Source organism: Balaenoptera musculus, chromosome 2 (genome assembly GCF_009873245.2).
Source record: "Balaenoptera musculus isolate JJ_BM4_2016_0621 chromosome 2, mBalMus1.pri.v3, whole genome shotgun sequence".
In the NCBI taxonomy this organism is placed as follows: domain Eukaryota; kingdom Metazoa; phylum Chordata; class Mammalia; order Artiodactyla; family Balaenopteridae; genus Balaenoptera; species Balaenoptera musculus.
Window position 1 is genome coordinate 24,237,541 of NC_045786.1, and position 21,651 is coordinate 24,259,191.

Here is a 21,651-nt window from a genome sequence, read left to right on the forward strand (position 1 = left end):
AAGGCTGAGCAGGAAAAGGAAGTTAAGCCTAAATTGTGGTTCAGAGTCATTTGCATTAAACCAAGCACCCTAATTAGGGTCATGTAGAGCTATTAAAGACTAGACCGGTACTGTGCATGTCTTTCACCTAGGATTTACCTTCCTGAATGGTGCAACAAGTTAGCTGGGCAGCCTTGAACTAACACCAAGAGCAGCTCTAATTTTTGCCAGCCTCCTGAATACTTGAGTCCTCAGGGGTTATTTTGAAAGGACTCTCTTCAAGTGCTGGAGGATAATGTGGCATTGTATTCAAACTATTAAAGTAACTGATGCGATAAGTCTTGGATAATGCCTGCAATCTACCTTCAAACCTGAAAGAAAAAAAAAAGTTTATGAGCAAAAAACACTTTAAACATTTTCTTTTGGAAGTGTGGGACCTTCAAGGAGAAAAGGAAGATCATTTGCAGCTCTGGCTTCAAATCCTTTTTTGGAACCATAGCCAGGATCAAACAGAGGTGTTTTTTTCATAAGGTAAAGTGGGCAAGTGCATGGGGTCGCTTGGTTTCTTGTGTGCTCACTGCAGAAACCTTCCTCAACTGTAAAACTACCCTCTGCTCTCCCTCAGGGGTTCAGAAAATGTGCTGTACTTGAATCTGTCCCTGCTTGATCCACATGTGCAGATTTTGTGAAATCTAGAATTTATGTAAATCATGTTTCTTCAGCCTTATTCAGGTAGACTTTGTGGTCTTTCTTTCACCTTTTATTCAACAGATATTTACAAAGCACCTACTATGTGCCAGGCTCTGTTCTAGGGGTGGAGGATACAGCCATAGTTCAGAGAAAGTCCCTACTTTCGTGGTGCCAACTAAAAATTGGCACTTGCCATCTGCCTCTACGAGGATGAGGTCACTGGTCACTGTAGCCGCTGACCTTCAACACAGCCTGACAGTTTAGGGCAGAGATCAGGAACGAGGCCCTCTGTGCTCCGGGAAAACCGGCAGAACAGGCCTTCCAATAGTTAGATATTTTCAGGAGAAGATTTTATGAGCCCAAATTCTTGTATTTCCTCTCATCTAGAAAAGCACTAATCGTTAACAATGACATCTGTTCCTCCTGACTAGCAGCAAGCCTCTGCCAAAATGTGTGCTTGATGCACGTGCCCCTATTCACTAAAGTCATAAACAATACTGACCTCCCCTCCACCTCTCTGGAGCAGTTCCTCAAAGCTATCTGAGATGCTATCTCCTGGGCTACAGTCTTCATTTTGCCTCAAATAAAACTTAACTTGCAACTCTCACGTGCATTTTTTTTTTCAGTCCACAGCACTGCTTTTGCAGTGGGAGAGACGGATGATAAAGTTTCTTCAAAATAATATGATATGGATGATGGTAAGTCCTATGAAGGAAAATAAAGCAGGATATAGAGGCTCTGGGGGAGGTGTGTTTTTAAATATAGAAGGAAGTAGAAACCTGGAGGAGATAAAAGAACAAGTGGGCCAGTACTTGAGCAACCGTAGTCCAGGCGGAGGAAGGGTAAAGGCAAAGGCCCTAAGAAAGGGCTGCGCTCAGCCTGTCCAAGGAACAGCTGACCCAGCTCTGGGAGAAGCCAGGGAGGGAAGCAGGGTGGGCAGGACAGAGAGGCAGGTGGAAATAGGAGGCACAAAGGCTGTGAGAGGATGTGAGATCTCACCCGGGTCAGGTGGGAAACCACTGGAGAGTTTTGGGCAGTGAATGGTGTGGCTTGATTTACTCTTCAAGGGCTCTCTCCTGCGCCTCTGTGTAGGGACCCGATGGCTGGGGGCAAGAGGAGAAGCAGGAAGGCTGGTTTGGGGGTCACTGCTGAGCTGGCTGACCTGGAGGCTCGGGGAGCCTGACGGCTTGGACTAGGGAGGGAGGAGGTGATGGAGTATGGAATACATTTTGAAGGTGGGGTCGAAGCACGCTGCAGCATATAGTGACTGCCAGACTGCTATCTGTTTATTGAAACAAAACTGAAACTTACTAGGTAAAATATGAAAGTGTCAGAAATGGTGACTCAACTATAGTCGTCAATATGGCAGTTGATAAATATAATGATGGATTAAAAAAAAAATCCACCTATCTTTAGTCATTAATAGTAAAATAATGTGGTATGATAAAATAACATGAATAAGTACCAGAGCAGAAAACTGGAATCAGATGGGCCATACACCATACCCAGGGGTTCATCCCCTAAGTGGCCCCAGAAGAGTCTAAATCAATACTTGGTCAAGCGTCGGCCGGTCGTGGCAACTCCACAGGCCCATATCATCGATGCCGAGATATCTCAGGTCAAGTGTCAGGCTGTCCCTTGCAGAACTCCCCCTGGCTTAGGGGAGGCCAGCCTTTGCTCTGTTAAAGCCATCAGCTGACCAGATGAGGCCCATTGATACCATGAGGATAACCTGCTTTACTCAAAATCCACCGATTCCAATGTTTATCCAATCCCAAAAAACGCTTTCACAGAAACATCCAGAATAATGTTTGACCAAACATCTGGCACTGTGGCCCAGCCAAGTAGACACAGAAAATTAACTGTCAAAACCTCCAAACCCCAAGTTCCGTTCACTCACACTTTTGCAAGAGGGAAGAAAGTTGAGGGGTTTAGGCATCATAATGCTTGCGCCATTTATTTACCCCCGGTTTTATCCTCAAGCTGGTGGTCTAAGGATATACCTTTTTTAATAAATTCATTTACAAATGAATGCGTGTGCTTTTCCTGTGATAAACTGGAAAATTCACCTCTCTTTCTACTCCCGGCCATGACTGCATAGGACCTTTTTACCATTAAAATTTCTGGCCTGGGGCCATGACATTGAATGCCAGGGGAACATTAAAGAAAGCCACCATAAAAAAACATGAACAACAATGGGAAATTTACCTCTCATTGCCTTCTCTAGGGAAAATAAAAAAAGACTTTTTATACTTTTTGTGAAGAGGAAGGCTCACTTCTCTGAACTATTCGCTCTTTAGAGTGTCCGTCAAGGTGGACACCTTACTTTTTATTTGTGTGTGTGTTTTTTTTTTTTGGCTGTGCCACACAGCTTGTGAGATCTTAGTTCCCCAACCAGGGACTGAACCTGGGCCCTGGGCAGTGTGAGTGCAGAGTCCCAACCACTGGACAGCCAGGGAATTCCCCTCACCTTACTTTTTATTTTTTTATTTTTATTTTTTTTGTGGGAAAATGGACATTTTTATTTTATTTTTTCAATTTAATTTAATTTATTTTTTTTATACAGCAGGTTCTTATCAGTTATTCATTTTATACATATTAGTGTATATATGTCAATCCCAATCTCCCAGTTCATCACGCTTTTTAAAGCAATACAGTCAGGGTTGTGTTGAGATGATATTGCCAGTGTACCAGCAAGTTCTCTCACAAGAGCCCAGCACTGAGGCTCAAGATAGAATAAGAACAATATTAATAGTGGCTCAGATTTGCATCATTCTTTGAAGCTGGCAAAATGCTACTGCAGCGTTGGCGATGAGAAAGATTTTGAGGTCTTTACACCTCTAAGGTTCCCCAGTTTGAGAGTCATTTATCCACAGATTTTTAAGAGTACAGACCACTCTGCAGGGCACAGCATCCCCACATTGTTTTGTCACTAAAATGCAGTTTATAAAAATAGCTTTCTTATTAAAAGCATGGGCAGCCTGCTGCTGGGACTTCTACCCGGCAGTCTGTTTCCTCCTGTTCCAGAGCAACAAAACAGAAAGTAAATAAACCCGAAGAGTGCAAGCAATGGGTCACTCAGAAGCTATGCAAACAACCTTTGCTTTCAAAAAACAGAATCCTTACCATCCTTTGTCTTCCAAGGAGCTAAAAAAGCTACAAAACGGTAATGACTTTCATACAATCTTTCCAAAAGTGTATGCATGATAATATCCCACTCCTTTTACAGAAGGGGAAGAAAGGGAGGTGCCTCACTCCATAGTTTACATTCAGGTCAAGGCCAAAGCCAAGACCAAATTCCACAAACATTCACTGAGCTTTTTCTGTGTACAAATTACCATGCTAAATGTCAGATTCAGGTTGTGATCTTCAGATATGTATTTTTTCACCTCGAAAATTTTGTCAGAAGCATTCTTTTAATTGACAAATGGAATGAAGAGAAAAAACCTGGCATTTTTTTAAACTAGAAAATATTGGCTCTTTCAATGTGATTTATGCTTTGAGTCAAGAGAAGAAAGATGGAGATATTTCTGTCTCAAAGAATTCCTGGTTTCATAGATTTTCTTTCTTTCTTTTGTTCTTTTTAGCAGCTGAAGGCACACCAACAAAAGATTCTTAAGAAATAACAGCCATACATTCTATTTTTATAGGTCTGTTGCTTCTAAGAGTCCAGAGCAGTTTGAAACCAGTACAAATATGAAAGCAAATAGTGTGTAGCACAGTGCTTGGAAAAAAACAGACAATAACTTACAATGACTTGGATTACAGCATTGCTTCACAACATGTCTTTTTCTATGATTTCTTTGACTCATGGTTTGGGCTAGACTTGAAAAACTTAGTTTATTATTAAACAAAACAGGAGGATTAAAGGAAATGTGTTTTTATTTTTATTTTTTAGTACCCACGTCAAAGCTTTATATCACTGGGTATATTATTACAATACATTTCCTTAAATTCTCTCATTCCTATGAGGTAAGAAGCTATTATGTCCATTTCACAGTTGGTCAATCCGAGGCTCAGAGAAATCCATTGACTTATAAAGAATCTATTAGGGGACACCACTGGGATTTGAATGCAAGTCTCTTCATTCCTTATACCTTTTTTTCACTATTTTGGGCTGTAGTATTATTCTATGATCCATCACATGTGAATCTAAAACAGTTTTCTAGGAGCTGGCTATTGGTGCTGTTGTCTGCTTTTCAAACTGGATGTTAAAATTCGTTAGACTTTTAGAGATGGACAACTTTTCATAAAAGTAGTATAGCATTGGTATGTGTGAACGCTTTGCTTCCAATAAGCAGAATCTAACTTAAAGCCTTTTAATATCATATGAATCAGTTGCTAGCCCCATTCTTGTTTTGGAATATTTTATTAGCATTTTCAGGAGAGGAAATTACTGAATAGTGAAGTAAGAATAAAGATAACAGGAGAAGGTGGTCTACGAGGAAGTGGCTGAAATGATCACACAGGGTGCAAGACCTTGGTGGTGCAGAAAATAAATTGGGGATATGATTTGATTCAATCGTTCAACCTGTAGTTATTAAACACAAATTTTAAAATGTTACAAGATTGTACTAGAAGTTTATGAACAATGCATATTTTGAGCAAGTGGCAGATGGGAGACGGAGCAGGTAATATTTTGGAGCAGGTAGTACTTCTGAAGCTTCTCTTATGTGCCAGTCTTTCTCTCTGAAAGAGAAATTTAATCCATTTTTACATAGAGACAGGTAGAGAGGGAGGAAGGAGAGAGACACAGAGACAGACAGACAGAGAGAGACAAAGGGAAACCAATGATGGCGGAGCTGGGATTTAAGTACAAGTCCTTCTGGCTTCCGGTCCAAGTTCTTTTTTTTAAATTTTTGGCCGTGCCCCCAGAGTGAAAGTGCAGAGTCCTAACCACTGGGCTACCAGGGAATTCCCAGTCCAAGTTCTTTCCATTCTAACATACTGTCTTATGGGGCAGATGTGGATTCAGTAGAACCAGGGAGTTTTCTGAAGGCCTCTGGTGAGTTTGGCAAAAAGATACCTGTTAGCTCTGAGTAATGCCTAATGCAGCCCAATCTTCAGCGCAAACCTTTTTGCCTCTTAAATAACATGGATATAGGCAGCACTCAATAAATATTTGAGGTTGATTTTTACTTACCAGGAGTTAATTTTCTTCTATATCTAATTTTTAATACATTTACCTTGTCAAGAAATTGGCTTGGGGATCCTTGAAAAATCCTTGAGTCCCTCCCTGACAGGGTATGAAATTAAAATGAAAACCTATAAGAACTTACCAACTTTATTTCAGAAGCATTTACAAGTGTAAAAATTAATCTTTACAGGGATAAGGAAAAAAAATCACAGCACTCTACTAAAAAGCTACTTGTAATGACCCATTTTAAAAAATGGAAGCAGTTTTACTTTCCAAAGAAACATGTTATGTACTCTATATGTTATTCAAAAATGGAATGATTTCATATGAATATATTTGTTTACTTAAAACTAGAGCTGCCAAATTGTTATCTATAATCAAATATAGTAAGCACTGAATTCTTCCTTTACCCCTGATAGCTGTATTCCCAACACTCCACAAAAAACCAAAAAAAACTATATAAAAAAATCTGAAAGCAAGTCAAAATTTGTTTCCAGTAGATGGCACTGCAAATCAAGGCTTAATGGGTCTATTAACTATTATTTCTTTGACCAGAATAATTATTTCTGTAGTGAGATGCACTAAAGCGACTTATACAGTAAAATCAAATAGGTTGGGGGCTTTGAGGCTACAATAAAGCTGCATTGTCCAGTGTCCTGACACTGATATTTCTTCTCTATTTAGCATAGTTGGGGATTTATTAAGGTAGCGGGTGCATATAACAAAAACTGTCTACTTGCTTTTACGTGAAACCCACTTTTTGATGTGGGATTTTGGTTGCCCATTTTAATTTGTTTAGTCTATTTTATGTTATAAGTCCAAGGGGACTTTCTATACTTTTGCACAGTGCCTGATTAATCTCACTCAGGTTAGTTAACTTTCAGAGGCAAAACTGAGCCCGGGTCATAACATACCCCTGAGCCCGGGTCAACATACCCCTGACCTGTGCTGGTTTTTGGTGTGTGTATGTGTTTGTGTTGGGCAATAAATAGCCTCAGTTATAGAGAATTGTAAATAATTGCAGACAACTCCAGCCCTGCCACGTAAAACGTGACACATGCTTACATGACACATACCCACGGATCAGAGTCCTGCTTTGTATGTTAAGGAATACATGCTTAAAACATATTTAAAAACCATTTAAAGGAGACATTACACAAAATAGAGACTAGAACATATTAAATGCTACCATGTATGTAAAGACACCTAGAAGAGCGTCTGGCACAAAATAGATGCTAAATAAATCTTCCCTCCTCTTTCTCCTTCTTTAATGGAGTGCAAGAGTGAAAGGCCAGGCCCTGCTCTGCAGCTGTAGGTGAGACCTCTGTCATTTCACCTCCCTGGACTCAGGCTTCCTTGCCTCTCAAAAGGGCTGGAAGCCAGGCTGCAAGATCTAGAATATTCTGCTTCATATAAAATAAGACTCACAAGTGGAGTATGTGATACTAGGCACCCAATACAAGTAGCCTCAGAAGCTGGATGTGACTTTTCATCATAATGTTCATCTTCCTCAGTGAAAAGGAAGCCATCAGTCAAAACTGGCACTTTCACAGCTAAACCATCTCTGCTCTTCAAATAAATGTCCTAGGAGAGTTCAGACATCACGAATTTTTTTTTAATACACCCTGTGTGTGCAGTTATTTTTTTCTCTTGTCAAGGAAGCCTGAAATTTCTTCATACTGTACAGGAAGCAACGGTGGGTGTCTGGAATTTTTAGAAATGGATGAGAAAGTGCTCCAGGTGATATCTTTGTGGAGCCCTTACTCACCACTATGCTCATTTACCTATTTAAACAGTGAGCTCCATTACCCAGGCTTTTCTCAGTGACTCTCAGGTACCTCGGCCCAGACACTTAGATGGGCAAACAAAAACCCATGCAGTAAATACAAAAACACAATAGTAATCTAAATGAGGCAAAAATATGACTCGAGCAATACCTTCACTGCTGATCGGGAGGGCAAAGAAGGCACTTCCCCTACCGATCTGTTCCTTTTTTTTCCTCTTTGTGATCCCAGGGTTTACACCTTGGCTATTTTTAATTGGTAGAGATGGTGTTAGGATACTACAGAAAGCAATCTGTGGCTTTGGGCCGGGGTAGATTGATAAGCACTCTTTAGAGTTTGAGAGGACTTTACAGAACATCTAATCCAATCTCCTTTACCCATGAGAAAAGAATGGCTCAGAGACATCATTTGATTTACATAGGTCACACAGGAAATTAGTGATGAAGCAGGGATGAGGTCATTTGACTCCCAACCCAGGAGCTAAGTGCTTGAATGGGTATAGGGGAAAAGGGTGAAAAGATAAGGGAGTGTCTTCAGATTTCACTCTTAGTGACCTCAGGAGGGGTGATGGAATAACACAATCTCACCTGGCCTAAGAGACAATATGTTAAGATCCCAAGCCTCCAGCAAAAAGAAGATTGCATACATTCTTCAAATATTTGTTTATTTTCAGGGGCTTTTGGGTGACACTTTTCCATCCCTCTGCTTTCATGTTAAGCTAATTTGTCTAATATCTCAGAGATTCTCTATGTTAAGGAAGCAAAATGGTTCATTTTCTTTAGGGCATTTCCTCATACGATAACTTAAACATGGAGTAATTATGAGCAAATTGACCAACATTCGTCTTGGTGTGAAGATTATTGTGACAAGATTTAAGTAATCATATGTCTTTAGCATAAATCATATGCATATAGTTTTCGACTCTTCTGCAATACTTTTTGAAACACACAGAATAATGAGTGGGAAACTTTTCAACTGTTATTTTTATTCCTAAATATTTTCCAGTTAGCAAATATAATTTTAATATTTTATATACTTTAGCCTCATTCGCAGGAAAGAATTCCAAAGTCCCTTGGAAGGTATAAATTAGATGTGTAGGTGTATTTTAAAAGTGATATAATTCATGGCGTAACCATTGTTTACGCATGAAGTAAGTTACAGTCAGTTGGTGTGGTCAAAGCCTTATTTTTGCCAAGATTTTTAGAAAATGTTAACAGTTTATAGAGGAATCTCGTGGCGTTTATCATGAGATTTACGTGGTTGAACTTCTCTGATTTGGAATGTATTGTACCTTCTTTACTTTGAAACAGTCCCAGTTTTTACCAAGGCTTTATCTTTGGCTAACTCTTTTGTTTTCTCTCCTCCCCCTCTCCCCCTCCCCCTCCCTCCTTTAATTGATTTAGGGTGGATTCTACATCTGGAGACTCACATCCCTAAAGTATCTGCTTCTGAAATAAAAATGAAAGTGGGAAGGTATTGGAATGGGATGAAGGGCCGCGTTAATTACCTCGGGGAGTCTTCGAACCAATTTCTTCTGCCTCATTGATGTCCTTGGATAGAGGAGAATGGAGGCAGGATGCAAAATAAAGAGCCAAGGAACGTTCAAGAAGTCACGTGGGAAAAGCAATATGAAAGTAGAAGGTTGCCGAACTTTGAGAAATTTCACCCTAGACAACGTTGAGATTCTTGGAGGTAACAATGTGATGACCATCGTGTATTGTGGCTTCATGATTTTATTTCTTAATCGCGATAAATATAAAAAGTCTAACTCCTCCACACTGTTCTCCAGGCTCACGGGCGAAGTTATACAGGGGTCTGAGTACCAAAAACATAAAGAGACCCCAGTACTTTGGAGGAACCGTAAGATAATGTATACACAGGCCATCGAGTTAGGGATTTGGTGTCCTTTTGCAATTGTTTCTTATTTTGATGAAATAACGTTCCGTTTATAATAATGACTCAAAACTGGTAAACAAACCTAGAGCCGGCGCAATGGCTGCTGCAGCTCACGTCGCCGCAGCTCTTGGAGAGGGAAAGTGCATCCTCTCTGTAAACTGGAGCCGCCCGGAAGTCCTGGCGGGGGGGAGAGGAGCGGTCCTCTGCCCCCTCCCGGGCCCGAGCCCCACGGCGAGGTTTGGGGCACACGAGGGAGAGCCACGGCCACCGCGGTGGACGCAGCGCGGCGGGGAGCGGGGCTGGCTGGAGGAGGGGATCCGCTCTCAGGCCCCTCTGCTGCGGCTGCGCTTCAGCGGTGCCGAAGCTGCTGACCCTGTCGAAGGGAAGGGCGCGCGGGGTGGGTCTCCCGCGCTGTAAGTCCCCTTGGGATGGCACCGTCCACCGCCCCTCTCCCTCCCTACGGGCCAGACTGTGTGTTGAAGGATCGAAAAGACGAGACCCGGGGGTAGAGTCCAGAAGCCTGCCTGGAGTCCCCACTCTGGATCCCTAGTAGCCGCGGTGCAAACATGGACTCAATTGGGAGCCGTCTCAGAGTACAGAGGGAGGCAGTTTGGGGGTGCAGGCGACAGCGTTAATGTGCAGGAACGGGGTGCGGTCGGTGTGAGGATTCTTCGCCTTCAGTGACCTTCAGGTGAAAGAGGTCGGATGTCCCCAGGAGGAGGGGACCAGGAAGCTGGAGGGCATGCAGACTCCGGCTGGAGTTTGAACTATGAGTCGCTTGTCCTTTCTGAGTCTCAGGTGGTACCTCGAATGAACGTGTGACAGGACGAAGGCGTTTTATACCTCGCAGAGCGCCCTCCAACATGTAGGGAAATACAATTTGCCCAGACTGCAAGTGCACGGCGTCTCACTGCCGCCGAAGCCCCCGAGGCTCTCCGAGGTCCGCCCACCGTTTCGGTGGAGGGGCCCTCGCGACCGCGTGGCTTGGCTGGAGCAGTTTCCCGGTACGTCCGTCGCGCGGTTTTTCTAGACCAGCCGGGCCCCAATGTCGGGGAGAGGACTCGCCAGGGCAGGACCCCGCCCGTCCCGCGCGCGCTCAGACTCTGACCTCCTCTCTCTCGGTCCTCCCCGCGCCTTGTCCCCCGCCCTTCAGAGCGTCCACCTATCCTCCGAGGACTTATAGTGCCTGAGGTCTCCGGTCCGCGAGGACTCGCGGGGGTGGAAGGACGTGGAAGGACGTGAGAGGGAGGGCGGAGCTGCGAAATCGAAGCAGCCTTGGAGCGCAGGGTCTTCTGGCCCCCCGGGCCCGGGCCAGGGAAGGGGCGCGGCGAGAGACGTTCTTAAGAAGGAGATGGACACAACTGGGAGACTCTGGGGGATTTTACCCCTTGTGGCAATAGAGCAAAAACCCTGACAAAACGTGTCAGTTCTCCATTTCCCACAGAAATAAATTCTAGCCCCCAGCAGCATCTCCTCGCTCCTCAGTACAGCAAAGCCCACCTTCGGAAGTTCTCCGTCTTGCCCACTCGGGCGTCGCCAGCATTTCCGCATTGGGGACATTACGTTCAGTCTCTGCCCAGCCGTTGCTCGGGCCGGGGAGCTCCACTTTGTCTTCCCCCCACGCCCCGGGCAAAGTGCCCGCGGACCCGCACACGCCGCCGGGAAACCCTACCCTGCGCCCGCCTGCGCTGCCCCTGTTTCACTCCCACCATCGCAGAGGGCCACGTTTTTCTCGGGCAGGAGTCCTTTCCCGCCCTACAAGAGCCAGCCCAGGCCAGGTGCCCTCTGCGGTCGCCCCGGCCCGGACATTTCCCCAGGACACGCCGTGGCGACCCTCGTTACCTATGTCCTGCCGATCGCAGCGGCAAGCTGGCCCGAGCAACCCCAACTGAATTTTCCGACCCCTCTGGGCTCGCTTCCCTGGAAAACCTTTCCCCGACCCCCTCCCGCCATCCCTAAGGGGCCAGGAAATGTTTCAATCTCCATAGAAAAAGCGCAGTTTAAGTGCCGGGTGGGGCGCAGTGGGCGGGACTCGGGTCGCAGAGAGAATTGAATTTCTCTCCGCTCGGAACCAGCCTTCGGCGGATAAAGCGCAAGTTTGTGCATTTGGTCCACGGAGGGATTGCAAACCGACGAAACAGAAAGTGTTCCAGTGAGATGCGGAGTTTGCCCAGATTTCCCTGCAGATGGGTGTGCGGAAACGCCTGTGATGGGAACTTTCTGCAGATCGTGTATGGATGGGAGCTAAAGAAAAAAAGGGAGGGGAGCGGGGCGGGGAGGGGGCAGTGGGAGCGTGAAATGTGCCTCTGTGTGAGTGTGTGTGTGGGGAGAAATGTGCCCAGACGCGGAGGCGTCACGGGGGGGGCGTCACAGCGGGGGCAATGGAAGGAGTGCGGAACGTCCCGCGGGCTAATTGGCTTAAGACGTTCTGCAAGCGCTTGGAAAAGGTCGTTGAAGGAGTTCGCTGCACACACACAAAATAATAATCTTAAAAAAGAGTGCCGGGCATGCGCACAGAGAGGATGCCATATTGGAATGAGGCTGTAGTGGGAGTCGGCGGAGTGGAGCGGGCGCGCGCGGGAGGCGGCGGGCGGGGAGCGAGCAAACCAGAGCTAGCGGGTGAGGCCGGTGTCCCCCCCACCACGGCGGCGCCCGGGGTCTTAGTCCACGCCGCGGGGAGGACGAACTTCATCAGGTAGGACGCCGCGCGGTCGCTGTCCCCGCGCCCAGCCAGCCCAGCGAGCAGACCTCCGGCCCGCAGGTTGAGCGCGCCGGTCAGCTTCTTTTTTCCAGCTCCGAAAAAAAGGGAAGCTGGAGCCAGCCCGGGGGTGGGGGGCTGGAGGAGGGGGTGCTGAGGGAGAGGAGCGAAAGGGAAGGACAGGAGGAGAAAGCGACAGCACTGGAGCAGAGCCCCAAAGTCCGCTCTGCGCTCCGGGTTGTCATTTTTGCTCCCCCTGTCCCCTTTCCCCGGTCCCTCGGCTTTGCAAAGCCCGGCCTTGGCGGGGGTCCGTCCGTAGTTGCAAAGTGTCCTCCTCCCCGGGTGCAAGCCGTCCCCTCCCGCCGCCCACCTTCCTCATTTGTGCGCTCATTTTAGCGACGCAGCCGCCCTTGCTACCCCGCGCTCTCTCGTTGGGGTCTCTTTCTTCTTCCTTTTTTTTTTTTTTTTGGTGTGTGTGTGTTTGGGGTGGCGGGGGGGAGTTGGGGGAGAAGATGGTGGGGTGAGGACTGGAGACCAACCATCAGGGGGGTTAAAAATCGTGGACCCATTCGGAATCCCCCCTTTGGAAACATTTGCCTGTGCAGCTGAAATGAAATTGTCAGTAGTAGTTTCGGAGCGTGCTCCCGCATGGATGATCTTTTTGTTCTTTTTTTTCTTTTCTTTATTATTATTATTATTTTTTCTTTTACGTTAAAGTAATATCCTGTCACTTGGGGCTTTCCTGTTGTCTACTCTCATATGACCTTTCAAAATTACTAATCTGATCAGGCTTTGGAGTTTATTTTTTTAATGTGTGTGTGTGTGTTTGTGTGTGTGTGTTGGTAAAATCCGCCAAAAAAACAACTGTAGGAACTGCTAGATATATTTACTGATTTTTGACCCGAGGCGGCGGGAGGGGATTAATCGGAGAAAGGGGGAGCCTTAGGTGAGGGAAGTGGTTGATTTGCGGTGGCCAGACGCAAGTCCAGAGCCCGATCCGTACTCGTGTTTTCTTGGAAGCAACGGCGGGGAAGGAGTATTTAGAAGCCGTGCCAGTTTCAATATGGCGGGCTAAGGTGGCTTTTAAAAACTGAAAATAAAGGTTTTGAGGTGGGAAAAAACCCAACCGGAGGTGCCATCTCTTAGTTTCAACTCTCTTTGACTACTCCAGTAGCTGCTTTAGCGAATTAAATGGGAAAAAAGAGAGGGAATGAGCTGCCCTAGTTTTTTCCGTGGTTAGAGTCTGCGTGTGTCCAGTCCATTGCTAAAGGGGAGAGGGGTCCCGCTGGCCCGGACCGGGGCATCCGAGCACAACTGCTCTGTGTGCCTTTGGATCAGTGTGCATACCTGTGTGTGCAGTTGGCGGGGAGGGTGCCAAAGAGATCCGCCCCGAATTCGTGTGTGCGTCTTGGAACCAGACCCTACCATGATTTGACATGACAAACTGCTGACACGTGGTGCAAAATACATGAGGGCAGAGGGAATGATTTATTTCGGCTTTCTAGGAGACCAGTTCTCTTTCTCTGTATGCTGGATCCTGTGTGCGTAAAGCCCGGTAGGTGGAGCGGGGAGGTGCTTATTAAAAGGACTCACTCACTGTCCAGGCTTTCGGGTGAAGTCGGACTGCAGACGCCCGTGGGGTTCTGTGTGCAGGGGGCGCGCTGCAGTTAGCGGTGGGCACCCGGTGCAGTTCGCGCCGCGGTGGGGTGGGAGGTGGGGGGGCCGGCGTCCGGGGCTTGGTGGGTAGGGTGGGGGAGTGAAAGGGCAGCGGCGGAAGGGCGGGGGCGCGCGGACCTCCGCTGCAGAGCGTGCAGGGGGGAGGGGAGGAGTTGCTTTTGGAGTTGCGCTCTAGGGGCGGTGGGGGATGGGGAGAGCGTTAGCGGAAGAAAGTGTCCCTTGCTCTGATCGGGCTCCGAGAGGGCTGGATCCGCTAGGGGCCTTCTCGGCGAGCAAGCAGGGGTGTCGCCTTGGGCTTTGAGAGGGCGGCGAGGTGCCCGGGAAAAGCCGGCCTCCGGGCCCGGAGAGGGTCAGGGAGCGGAGTTTGAGGGCAAAGTCGGAGCTTGTGAGTGGAGCCCGAGGGAAAGCAAGCAAACCGAGCGCCCTTAGCTGGGAACTGGGGTCCCCGACAGGGGTCGCTAGTGGCCAGGATGCAGCCGCGGAGCGGAGGTCGCGCAGCGGTGCCAGCGGGGTGGACCTGGGGGACTGGGGCCACACGGCGGCCGCGCGCCGTCCCCAGGGCCAGGCGAGGGCCGGTCCGGGGTACCTTCTCTGTGCCCGTGGCCTGATGGCGCGTCTTCCTAGTGCGCCAAGATGATTTTAAATCATGGGGTTAAAAAGATAGCGCTGGCCAGGTCTGTAGTTACCGCAGTAACGTGGTCTCTGGGCATTTTCAGAGGCCTGGAGGGGAGGATCGATGGTATCGGTTTGTCTTCCCACTTAGACGGACGCCGCGCTGTCGGACAGGCCAGTCCCTCGCGGCGGCCCGTGGGTGGGGCCTCGGGGGAAGCATCACCAAGATGCGAGACCCCGCGGCAGATTTTCCCTCCGACCTGGGTGGCGGGGCTGAGCGATCTGCGACCCTCAGGCCCAGACGCGTTTCGCACCCCCAACCGCCGGGCCGAGCGCGCAGCGCGTCCCCGGCGCTCCGGTCCCGCGCGTCCCCCCGGGGACAGCTCTCCCGTGGGCTTCGCCCAAGTGGAAACCAGCCTAAGATGGCTCTGTGCTTGTAAACTGCAGTTTCAGCCGGGAACCCCTCCCTTCGTCCTCCTGACGTCGCGGCTGACAAGCGCACAATTCACTCCAACGCCCCGAAACCTGCGATTTTGCACCGAGCTGTGCGGTGGAAGCGAACACACAACCGACTGCGAAGAACATTCCACAGGATTCTCGCAGGGCCCAAGTTTTCCTTCTCTTGGGTAGGAGCGGGAGGAGGGAGGAACCGAGACGAGGCAGGAGCACGGCCGACCCCCGCCCCGAAACCGGGGCTGGGGACTTTCACGCGTAAAAAACGCAGGGAGGTGCCCCGGGGACGCGGAGGGTGGCCTTGCGGAGCGATGGCCACTCTCAGGGGCGCTCGTCCTTGACCACATTGGTGGTGTCGGGAGTCCGGACACGACGCCGGGAAGCCTGGGAGGCCGTTTCCAAACTTCTGTAGACCTGCTTGCAGTTTCGCTTTCGGAATTTTCGGGATCTTTGGGTTTATAGAGTTGGGTGGGATTCCGGGAAGGGCAGGGCGCCAGGGGCTGGCCGCACGGCTACTCGTTCCTTTCAGTGCAGAAGTGAGACTGCTCACCCACTCGGGCGTCCCCTGCGGTGCCTCCCTGGACCCCGAGCGCCGGCGCCTTTGAGGGTCTGGGGCTTCAGGCCCCGCGCTCCGCCCCGACTCCGGAGAGCTTGGTCCCCGCGCCGCGTTTTGTCGGCTCCAGCGGCGCAGCCGCGGCGGATCCGAGCCCACTGGTGGGAAACTGCCTCCGACGCAGGCAGACCCTGCCTGAATCCAGACCCATCGCCGCCGCCCTCTACCTTCCCTCACCCTTCCACCCTTGCACCGCAGCGGAGGGACCCGGGGGACCCATTGGCGTGTCTGTACCAAGCAAATGGACCCAGGTTTCACCAGGTCGGAGAAAAACCGAAAACAGGCTCAGATTCGGCCCCGTTTCCTGGGAGTCTTTGGGGGTGGGGAGCGAGGTGGAGCGGGTAGGTGTGGGGGAGGGGAGAGGCCTTGGTGGTCAGAAGGAATTGCTGGCTAGGCTGTCCTTTGAGATAGGAGATCTGCTACTTTCTCCGTTCGAAGCATTAAATTTGCACACACTCTGCTTCCTCCTTTCCATAAATAAGTACTGTCTCAGATTTTTATCTTAGTTCATGGCTGGGACCCTGCCGCTGCCTGGAAGGTGGCCGGGGTGGGCGGGGGACCATACACCCATGCGCACCAGAAATCCTCCAGTCCCCTACCCAAGCTGTGCGCAGAACCCATTCCAGGGCCAGTGGAAACCACTGCCCAGTGGCAGGGCGATTCAACACCCCTTACCCCAGAGAAGAGTTCCATCAGCCAATCTGTCTTGATGTGTGTTGTTCTAGAAGTGCCAGCTGAGACCTGCAGGGGTGACAAAGGAGTATTTCCCATTTCCCATTAAGTTACCCACATCTTGAACCTCAAAGAAGCCATCTGCTGGGACATGAATTTCACTAATGATGGGAATAATTGATCAGAGAGGGCTTTTCCTCTTCATGTTTTCTTGCAGAAATTGTGGACTAATTTTTTGGGAAAACTTGCTAGTTTCCCAAAACCAGCTTTATGATAACTAGCTTTATGATTCTTGACTTAAAAAAAAAAAAAAGCCGGAAGCAGAAGAGGGTCCTGAAGAAAGGGGAAAGCCATGGTGATTTCCCTTTTCTCTTTATAATAAGACTTTCCTTTGCTGTCCTGGGAGTGCTGATGGGTCATCAGATCCCATTTTGCCCACTCTAGTTGAGGTGGCATTTTCCACCTTTCTCTCTGTGCCGTTGTCCCCAAAGGACTTGCCAAATCTGAGCAAAAATGCTGGGTGGTGGAAACATTGCTCTGAGCAGTAAGTGAATGAGACTTCCCTTGAATTGATAGAGGGTGCTTTTGGGATCAGAGAAGCACATGTAGTGAAAACGCAGAAGATTTCAAAGTAAAAGAGTTCTTTTTTTTTTTTAAGTAATTGAACAAAAATAGTCTACTGTGGAATTTGAATTACCTCCAGTTCTAGTATCAGATACCATTTCTCTCTTAGTATTTCACTATTTTTGGAACTTTTGGAGTTCCCGTAACAGTGTAGAGGCCATGAAGAAAAACTTGTAAAAGGTTCTTGTCCCAAAAAGAAACTAGGATCCATAGTTCAAGACACATTCAGTGTTTTTTTTTCTGACTGTTCTTACGTCGACATTGCCCTAGTAGCAACTTACTGTTCCCATTCTACAAGTAAGAAAAACTGGTTAGGGAAATGATACTTGTCATGACAAACCATCTGTGCATTTGTAGTGGTGACCTGTGATCTGACAGCTCCGTTTTGTAAGGAAGATTCCTGACAGAGGAGGAGAGGACAGAATCGGGAGGAGGCCTGGCTTCTAGTTTCAGCGATGCTTCCGTCTGGCTGTATGACCTTGGACCAGTTACTGGATGTCATCTTTCTGGGCCTCAACTTCCGTATCTACAAAATAGGTGCTTTGGACTGGAATCTCACTCAGAGATCCCCATGGTTCTATTTGGGAAAAAAAAAGATCTGTGGTTCAACACATCTATGCAGACCTGCCCAAGTGATTCATCTTTCAGACTCTTGTCTGGAAGGTAGAGTGGAAACATTACTGGCCATCATTACAGAGGATGTCTTTGAACGCAGGTCACTGTGCAGAAGTAACGTGGTTATTGTTAAGGGATGCAAGCTCCACATGGGGTCATGGTTTCACTTGTGCTCTGGAAAAGGAGAGGTGTAGAGAAAATTGAGGCACACCACTCTAGCCTTCACATATAATCCCAATAATGGCAGGGCCTGGGCCAGGTCATAAAGAATACAGGCCATAAAGAAAAACCTGATTTGAGTTTGCTCTAATAATTCCTAGGACTAGAAGGGGCCATTCCAAATAGCCCTCTCTACCCCGCCTGCCCAGATAGGGTGAGTGCTTGGACCTTATTCGATTATATTCATGGTGCGGGTGGATGGCTGCAGCCTCCAGGTAGCCCAGCCAGTGAAACTATCAGATCTGACCCTGCATTTTCCATTCCTGCCCTTCAGGCTGGGCCACTGGGCAAGTACTTCCTCTCTCTGTAAGACTGATAATGTCCTGGGACGTTCTTAGGAAACTTGATCTTGTTGGCTAAACCAAGTGTTGGCTGTTTGGAGGTCTGTGTAAAGAAACAAGATGTTTATAGACAGGACAGTGTATTGTAAATAAGGGAAGATACTCAATTTAGAGCTTGCGGTCTAAGAGGGAATGTTATATGATTTATATAAAGTTATCAAATAAAATTCTTAAAGGATTGGTTTTGCATGATCAGTATAGCAGTGTTCTGATTAAAAGATGCCACCACCATCATACTCCCCATGTGGTTAGCCCGTATAAAGAATTTTAAAACGTGCTAATTCTTCGCTATACATTGCCCGTTAGGGTCCTTCATGTTACCGGTAAGATGATACTAAAGGTTTTGCTCTCTTGTCATGTAGGTTTCTATTCTTGTGATAAGATAGATGTCTTTGACACTGATTTAAAGAAAGAATCCATTGTGCTTTTGGTTTCATTCTTTTTGATTTTCTTAAAAACAAAAGTGACACATTTTGGTAGATGCCTTGCATTTGGTGAATTCTGAAGTGTCGGGCAAAGAGCGTCAGCAGTTGTGACTACAAAGGAGGGGTTTGGAGCTGGTGGGACGGGGGAAGGTGGGACAGATTTGTATCCTGTGGTATTTTTCCCCCTGCAGTTGTATTGGCTGAGAAAAGAGACCTTATAAGGTTATTTAAGCATCCTTTCTCCTAAATTTGGCAAGTTGTTGTTTTTTTCCGTTTCATTCAAAACTGAATTATGAACTCAGTCACTTTCAGGTACAGTACGAGCATCTGAAATTCCAAGTGCAAGTTCCTACAAAGTCTCATGTAAAAGATAATTCAAACAGATGCTCACTGAAAAACCACACATTTGGATTTGAAAGGGTTGTGAGATTACTCTGATTTGGAATTATCTGTTTACTCCAAATAATATTAAAAAAAAATAGTAACTACTTATTGAAGCATCTACTATTTGCCAGGCACTCTTCGAATTGTTTATATTTGTATATCCTCTATTTTACGAGTGTTGTCACCTCCATTTTGCACATGGGGAGATGGAAAGGGAGCCTGAGTCACTTGCTAGCAAGTTTGAGCAAGAGAGAGTGAGGATTTGAATCCTAGTCTTTTTTTTAAACTTTGGGTTTTTATTTATTTATTTATTTTATGGCTGTGTTGGGTCTTCGTTTCTGTGTTGAGTCTTCGTTTCTTGATGCTTTCTCTAGTTGCGGCAGGCGGGGGCCACTCTTCATCGCGGTGCGCGGACCTCTCATTATTGCAGCCTCTCTTGGTGCGGAGCACAGGCTCCAGACGCGCAGGCTCAGTAATGGTGGCTCACGGGCCTAGTTGCTCCGCGGCATGTGGGATCTTCCCAGACCAGGGCTCGAACCCGTGTCCCCTGCATTGGCAGGCAGATTCTCAACCACTGCGCCACCAGGGAAGCTCTGAATCCTGGTCTTAGACTGTCTTGAAACTGTGTATATTGATTACCTGCTATGTGTGAGACACAGCCTAGCAATTTAAGTGCAGTAGCTTATTTAATCATTATAGGTGAGTGCTGGTATCTTTCTCGGTAATTTATCGAGTCTTTGGGGAGGTTATACAGGGCCACACAAATAGGTTTGTTCTTTTAAAATATTTTATTGAAACAGAGTAAGACTAGAGCATTTTCCTTTTGCATTCAGTTCAGACGGTCATGGGAGAACAGAGCTTAAGTCACTGTTTTTAAATTTTGAAGTGAAATTACGCGGTGTTCCTGGGTTGGGAAAGAATGTTGTTCACAGTCACGTGATTTGACCACTAAAGCTTTGGAAAGTGTTGAATTTCTGAAATTTCATCTTGATTTAAAAAATAATTGGGAATTCCCTGGTGGTCCAGTGGTTAGGACTCGGTGCTTTCCCTGCTGTGGCCTGGGTTCAATTTCCGGTCAGGGAACTAAGATCCCACAAGCCAGGCGACGCGGCCATAAAAAAAAAAATTGGCTTTAATATAAGTCTGTTTTCTTCCCCCTTCCCTCTCTGAAAGACACTACCCACTAATGAGGGTGAGAATAAGTTTAAAAATTCTCAAGTCACGGAAGTAGTGGAGAGTGGAAATCAGACAGACAGCATGGAAAGCTGGGGAAGGAAGTACGAATTTTCCCTTCTAAGTAGCGTTGGCCGCTCGTGAGCCCAGTCTCCTGGATTCTACTGAAGTTCTTGATGTTTTATTGGATTATTTTCTTCTGTGGTATGAAACTGAAGATAAAATCCCAAAGCTGTTCTCCCTGGGACGTGTAGGTCAACTCTGCTTCTCTTTGCTCCTGGGTCATCCGCTCCTTGCAGGCTCCTCCAGGGGTGAGTTGACCTCACGCTTGAAGCTGACAGCTCAAAGCCAGCTCCACTTACCCTATGTGAGTGGAAGTTGATTTCACTTCCTTAAAAGTCACGTTCTGCCAACTCAAAGTAGCTGGATTTTCATAGAAAGTGGCTTTGGCATTATTTTAGAAAGTGCACTAAAGATGGTGTGAATACACTATGGCCTGCTGGTTAGAGTGAACCAGTCTTGGGAACTTAGAAACCCCAGTTCTGGTTCAGAGCTTTTCATGTGACCTTGGTCCAGTGGGTAAGACTCTGTGCTTCCACTGCAGGGGCCGCGGGTTCGATCCCTGGTCTGGGAACTAAAAGATCCTGCATGTCTCTCGGCCAATAACAACAACAAAAAAGAGTGGAGTGGTAGAAAAATCTAGGGGGATGGAGGGAAAAGCACAGTGCCAAAATTTCGGTTGGATTCCTCTGGTGTTGGCATACATTTCTGTAGGGAAGACACTGCCTTTCTAAGGGCAGAGAAGTGGACAAGGGCAGCCTTAGAATGAAGGTACGTGGGGGGGGGGGGGGGGGGAGGTGAGGGTTTATCTGGAGGGAGTTAACCTGTGTCTTTGTGAACCGGGGGACAGAGGTCTTGAAGATGATGTTAAGAAATCCAGAGTGCAGATGTTTACTGTTCCAGGCATCCCACTTGTTTTCTTAATGAACATCATGGTTGATATTAACTCACTAGGTTAAAGTTCATCTGCTTCTAATCATAGTTATTCTTTCATAATGCCTCATCTTTTATCTGTAAACCTACAAACCACAGATGTAAAATCACTACCCCAACCTCTAGCTGTTTGTTGCAGGCTAACGGTTGGACCCTGTTTTGCTCATTTTGCCCAGGTCGATTTGTTAAGAGTTCCCCTGGCCCGTCAGCCTGATTTTGGTCCTTTTTGAGTGTTGCAGGCCTCATCCTGCATATTTTGTCTTTGTCCATCTTATTCTCACTTCTCAGCCTTAATTTTCCACGTGGCCTAATTAAGAAGAGGCTTTTTAAAGCCCCAGAAGATAAAAAGATGTGTGTTGGAGAGACTTACCTCCCAGGTGTTTGGATTTTTGTTTTTTGTGTTTTGGGGGCTGATTTTTCAGATATTTATCCAGTGGCAGATGGCAGGGAGAGGGCTCTCCTAGCTGAGTCTGTCAGCCAGGCCCAGAGTCTTCCGAGAAGCATTAACCTCAGTGTGGTAACGAAAGAGAAAAGAAGGTTATGCAGAACATAGCTGGTGATGCTTCATACTGAAGCTGACAATTTCCAAGATCCTTCAGGGCCACACGCCTAATGGATCGAACCCCTGCCAGATGTGCTCCCCTGATTTCAGGGAAGGAGATGTGA

The 21,651-nt window shown here is 47.3% G+C and overlaps 1 protein-coding gene across 2 annotated transcripts in view; it reads left to right on the forward strand.

Annotated features, from left to right (window-relative positions):
* The first annotated feature begins 11,650 nt into the window (after window positions 1-11,650).
* SFMBT2 (Scm like with four mbt domains 2) overlaps window positions 11,651-21,651 on the forward strand; it is a 222,412-nt gene continuing 212,411 nt past the window's right edge. The window contains exon 1 of one of the 2 annotated variants that reach the window (XM_036844256.1): window positions 11,651-11,717. The gene's annotated coding sequence lies outside the window, so the exon portion shown is untranslated. Of the gene's footprint in view, window positions 11,718-12,079; window positions 12,182-21,651 lie in introns of those variants that run through there. The other variant, XM_036844255.1, reaches the window with a different exon arrangement.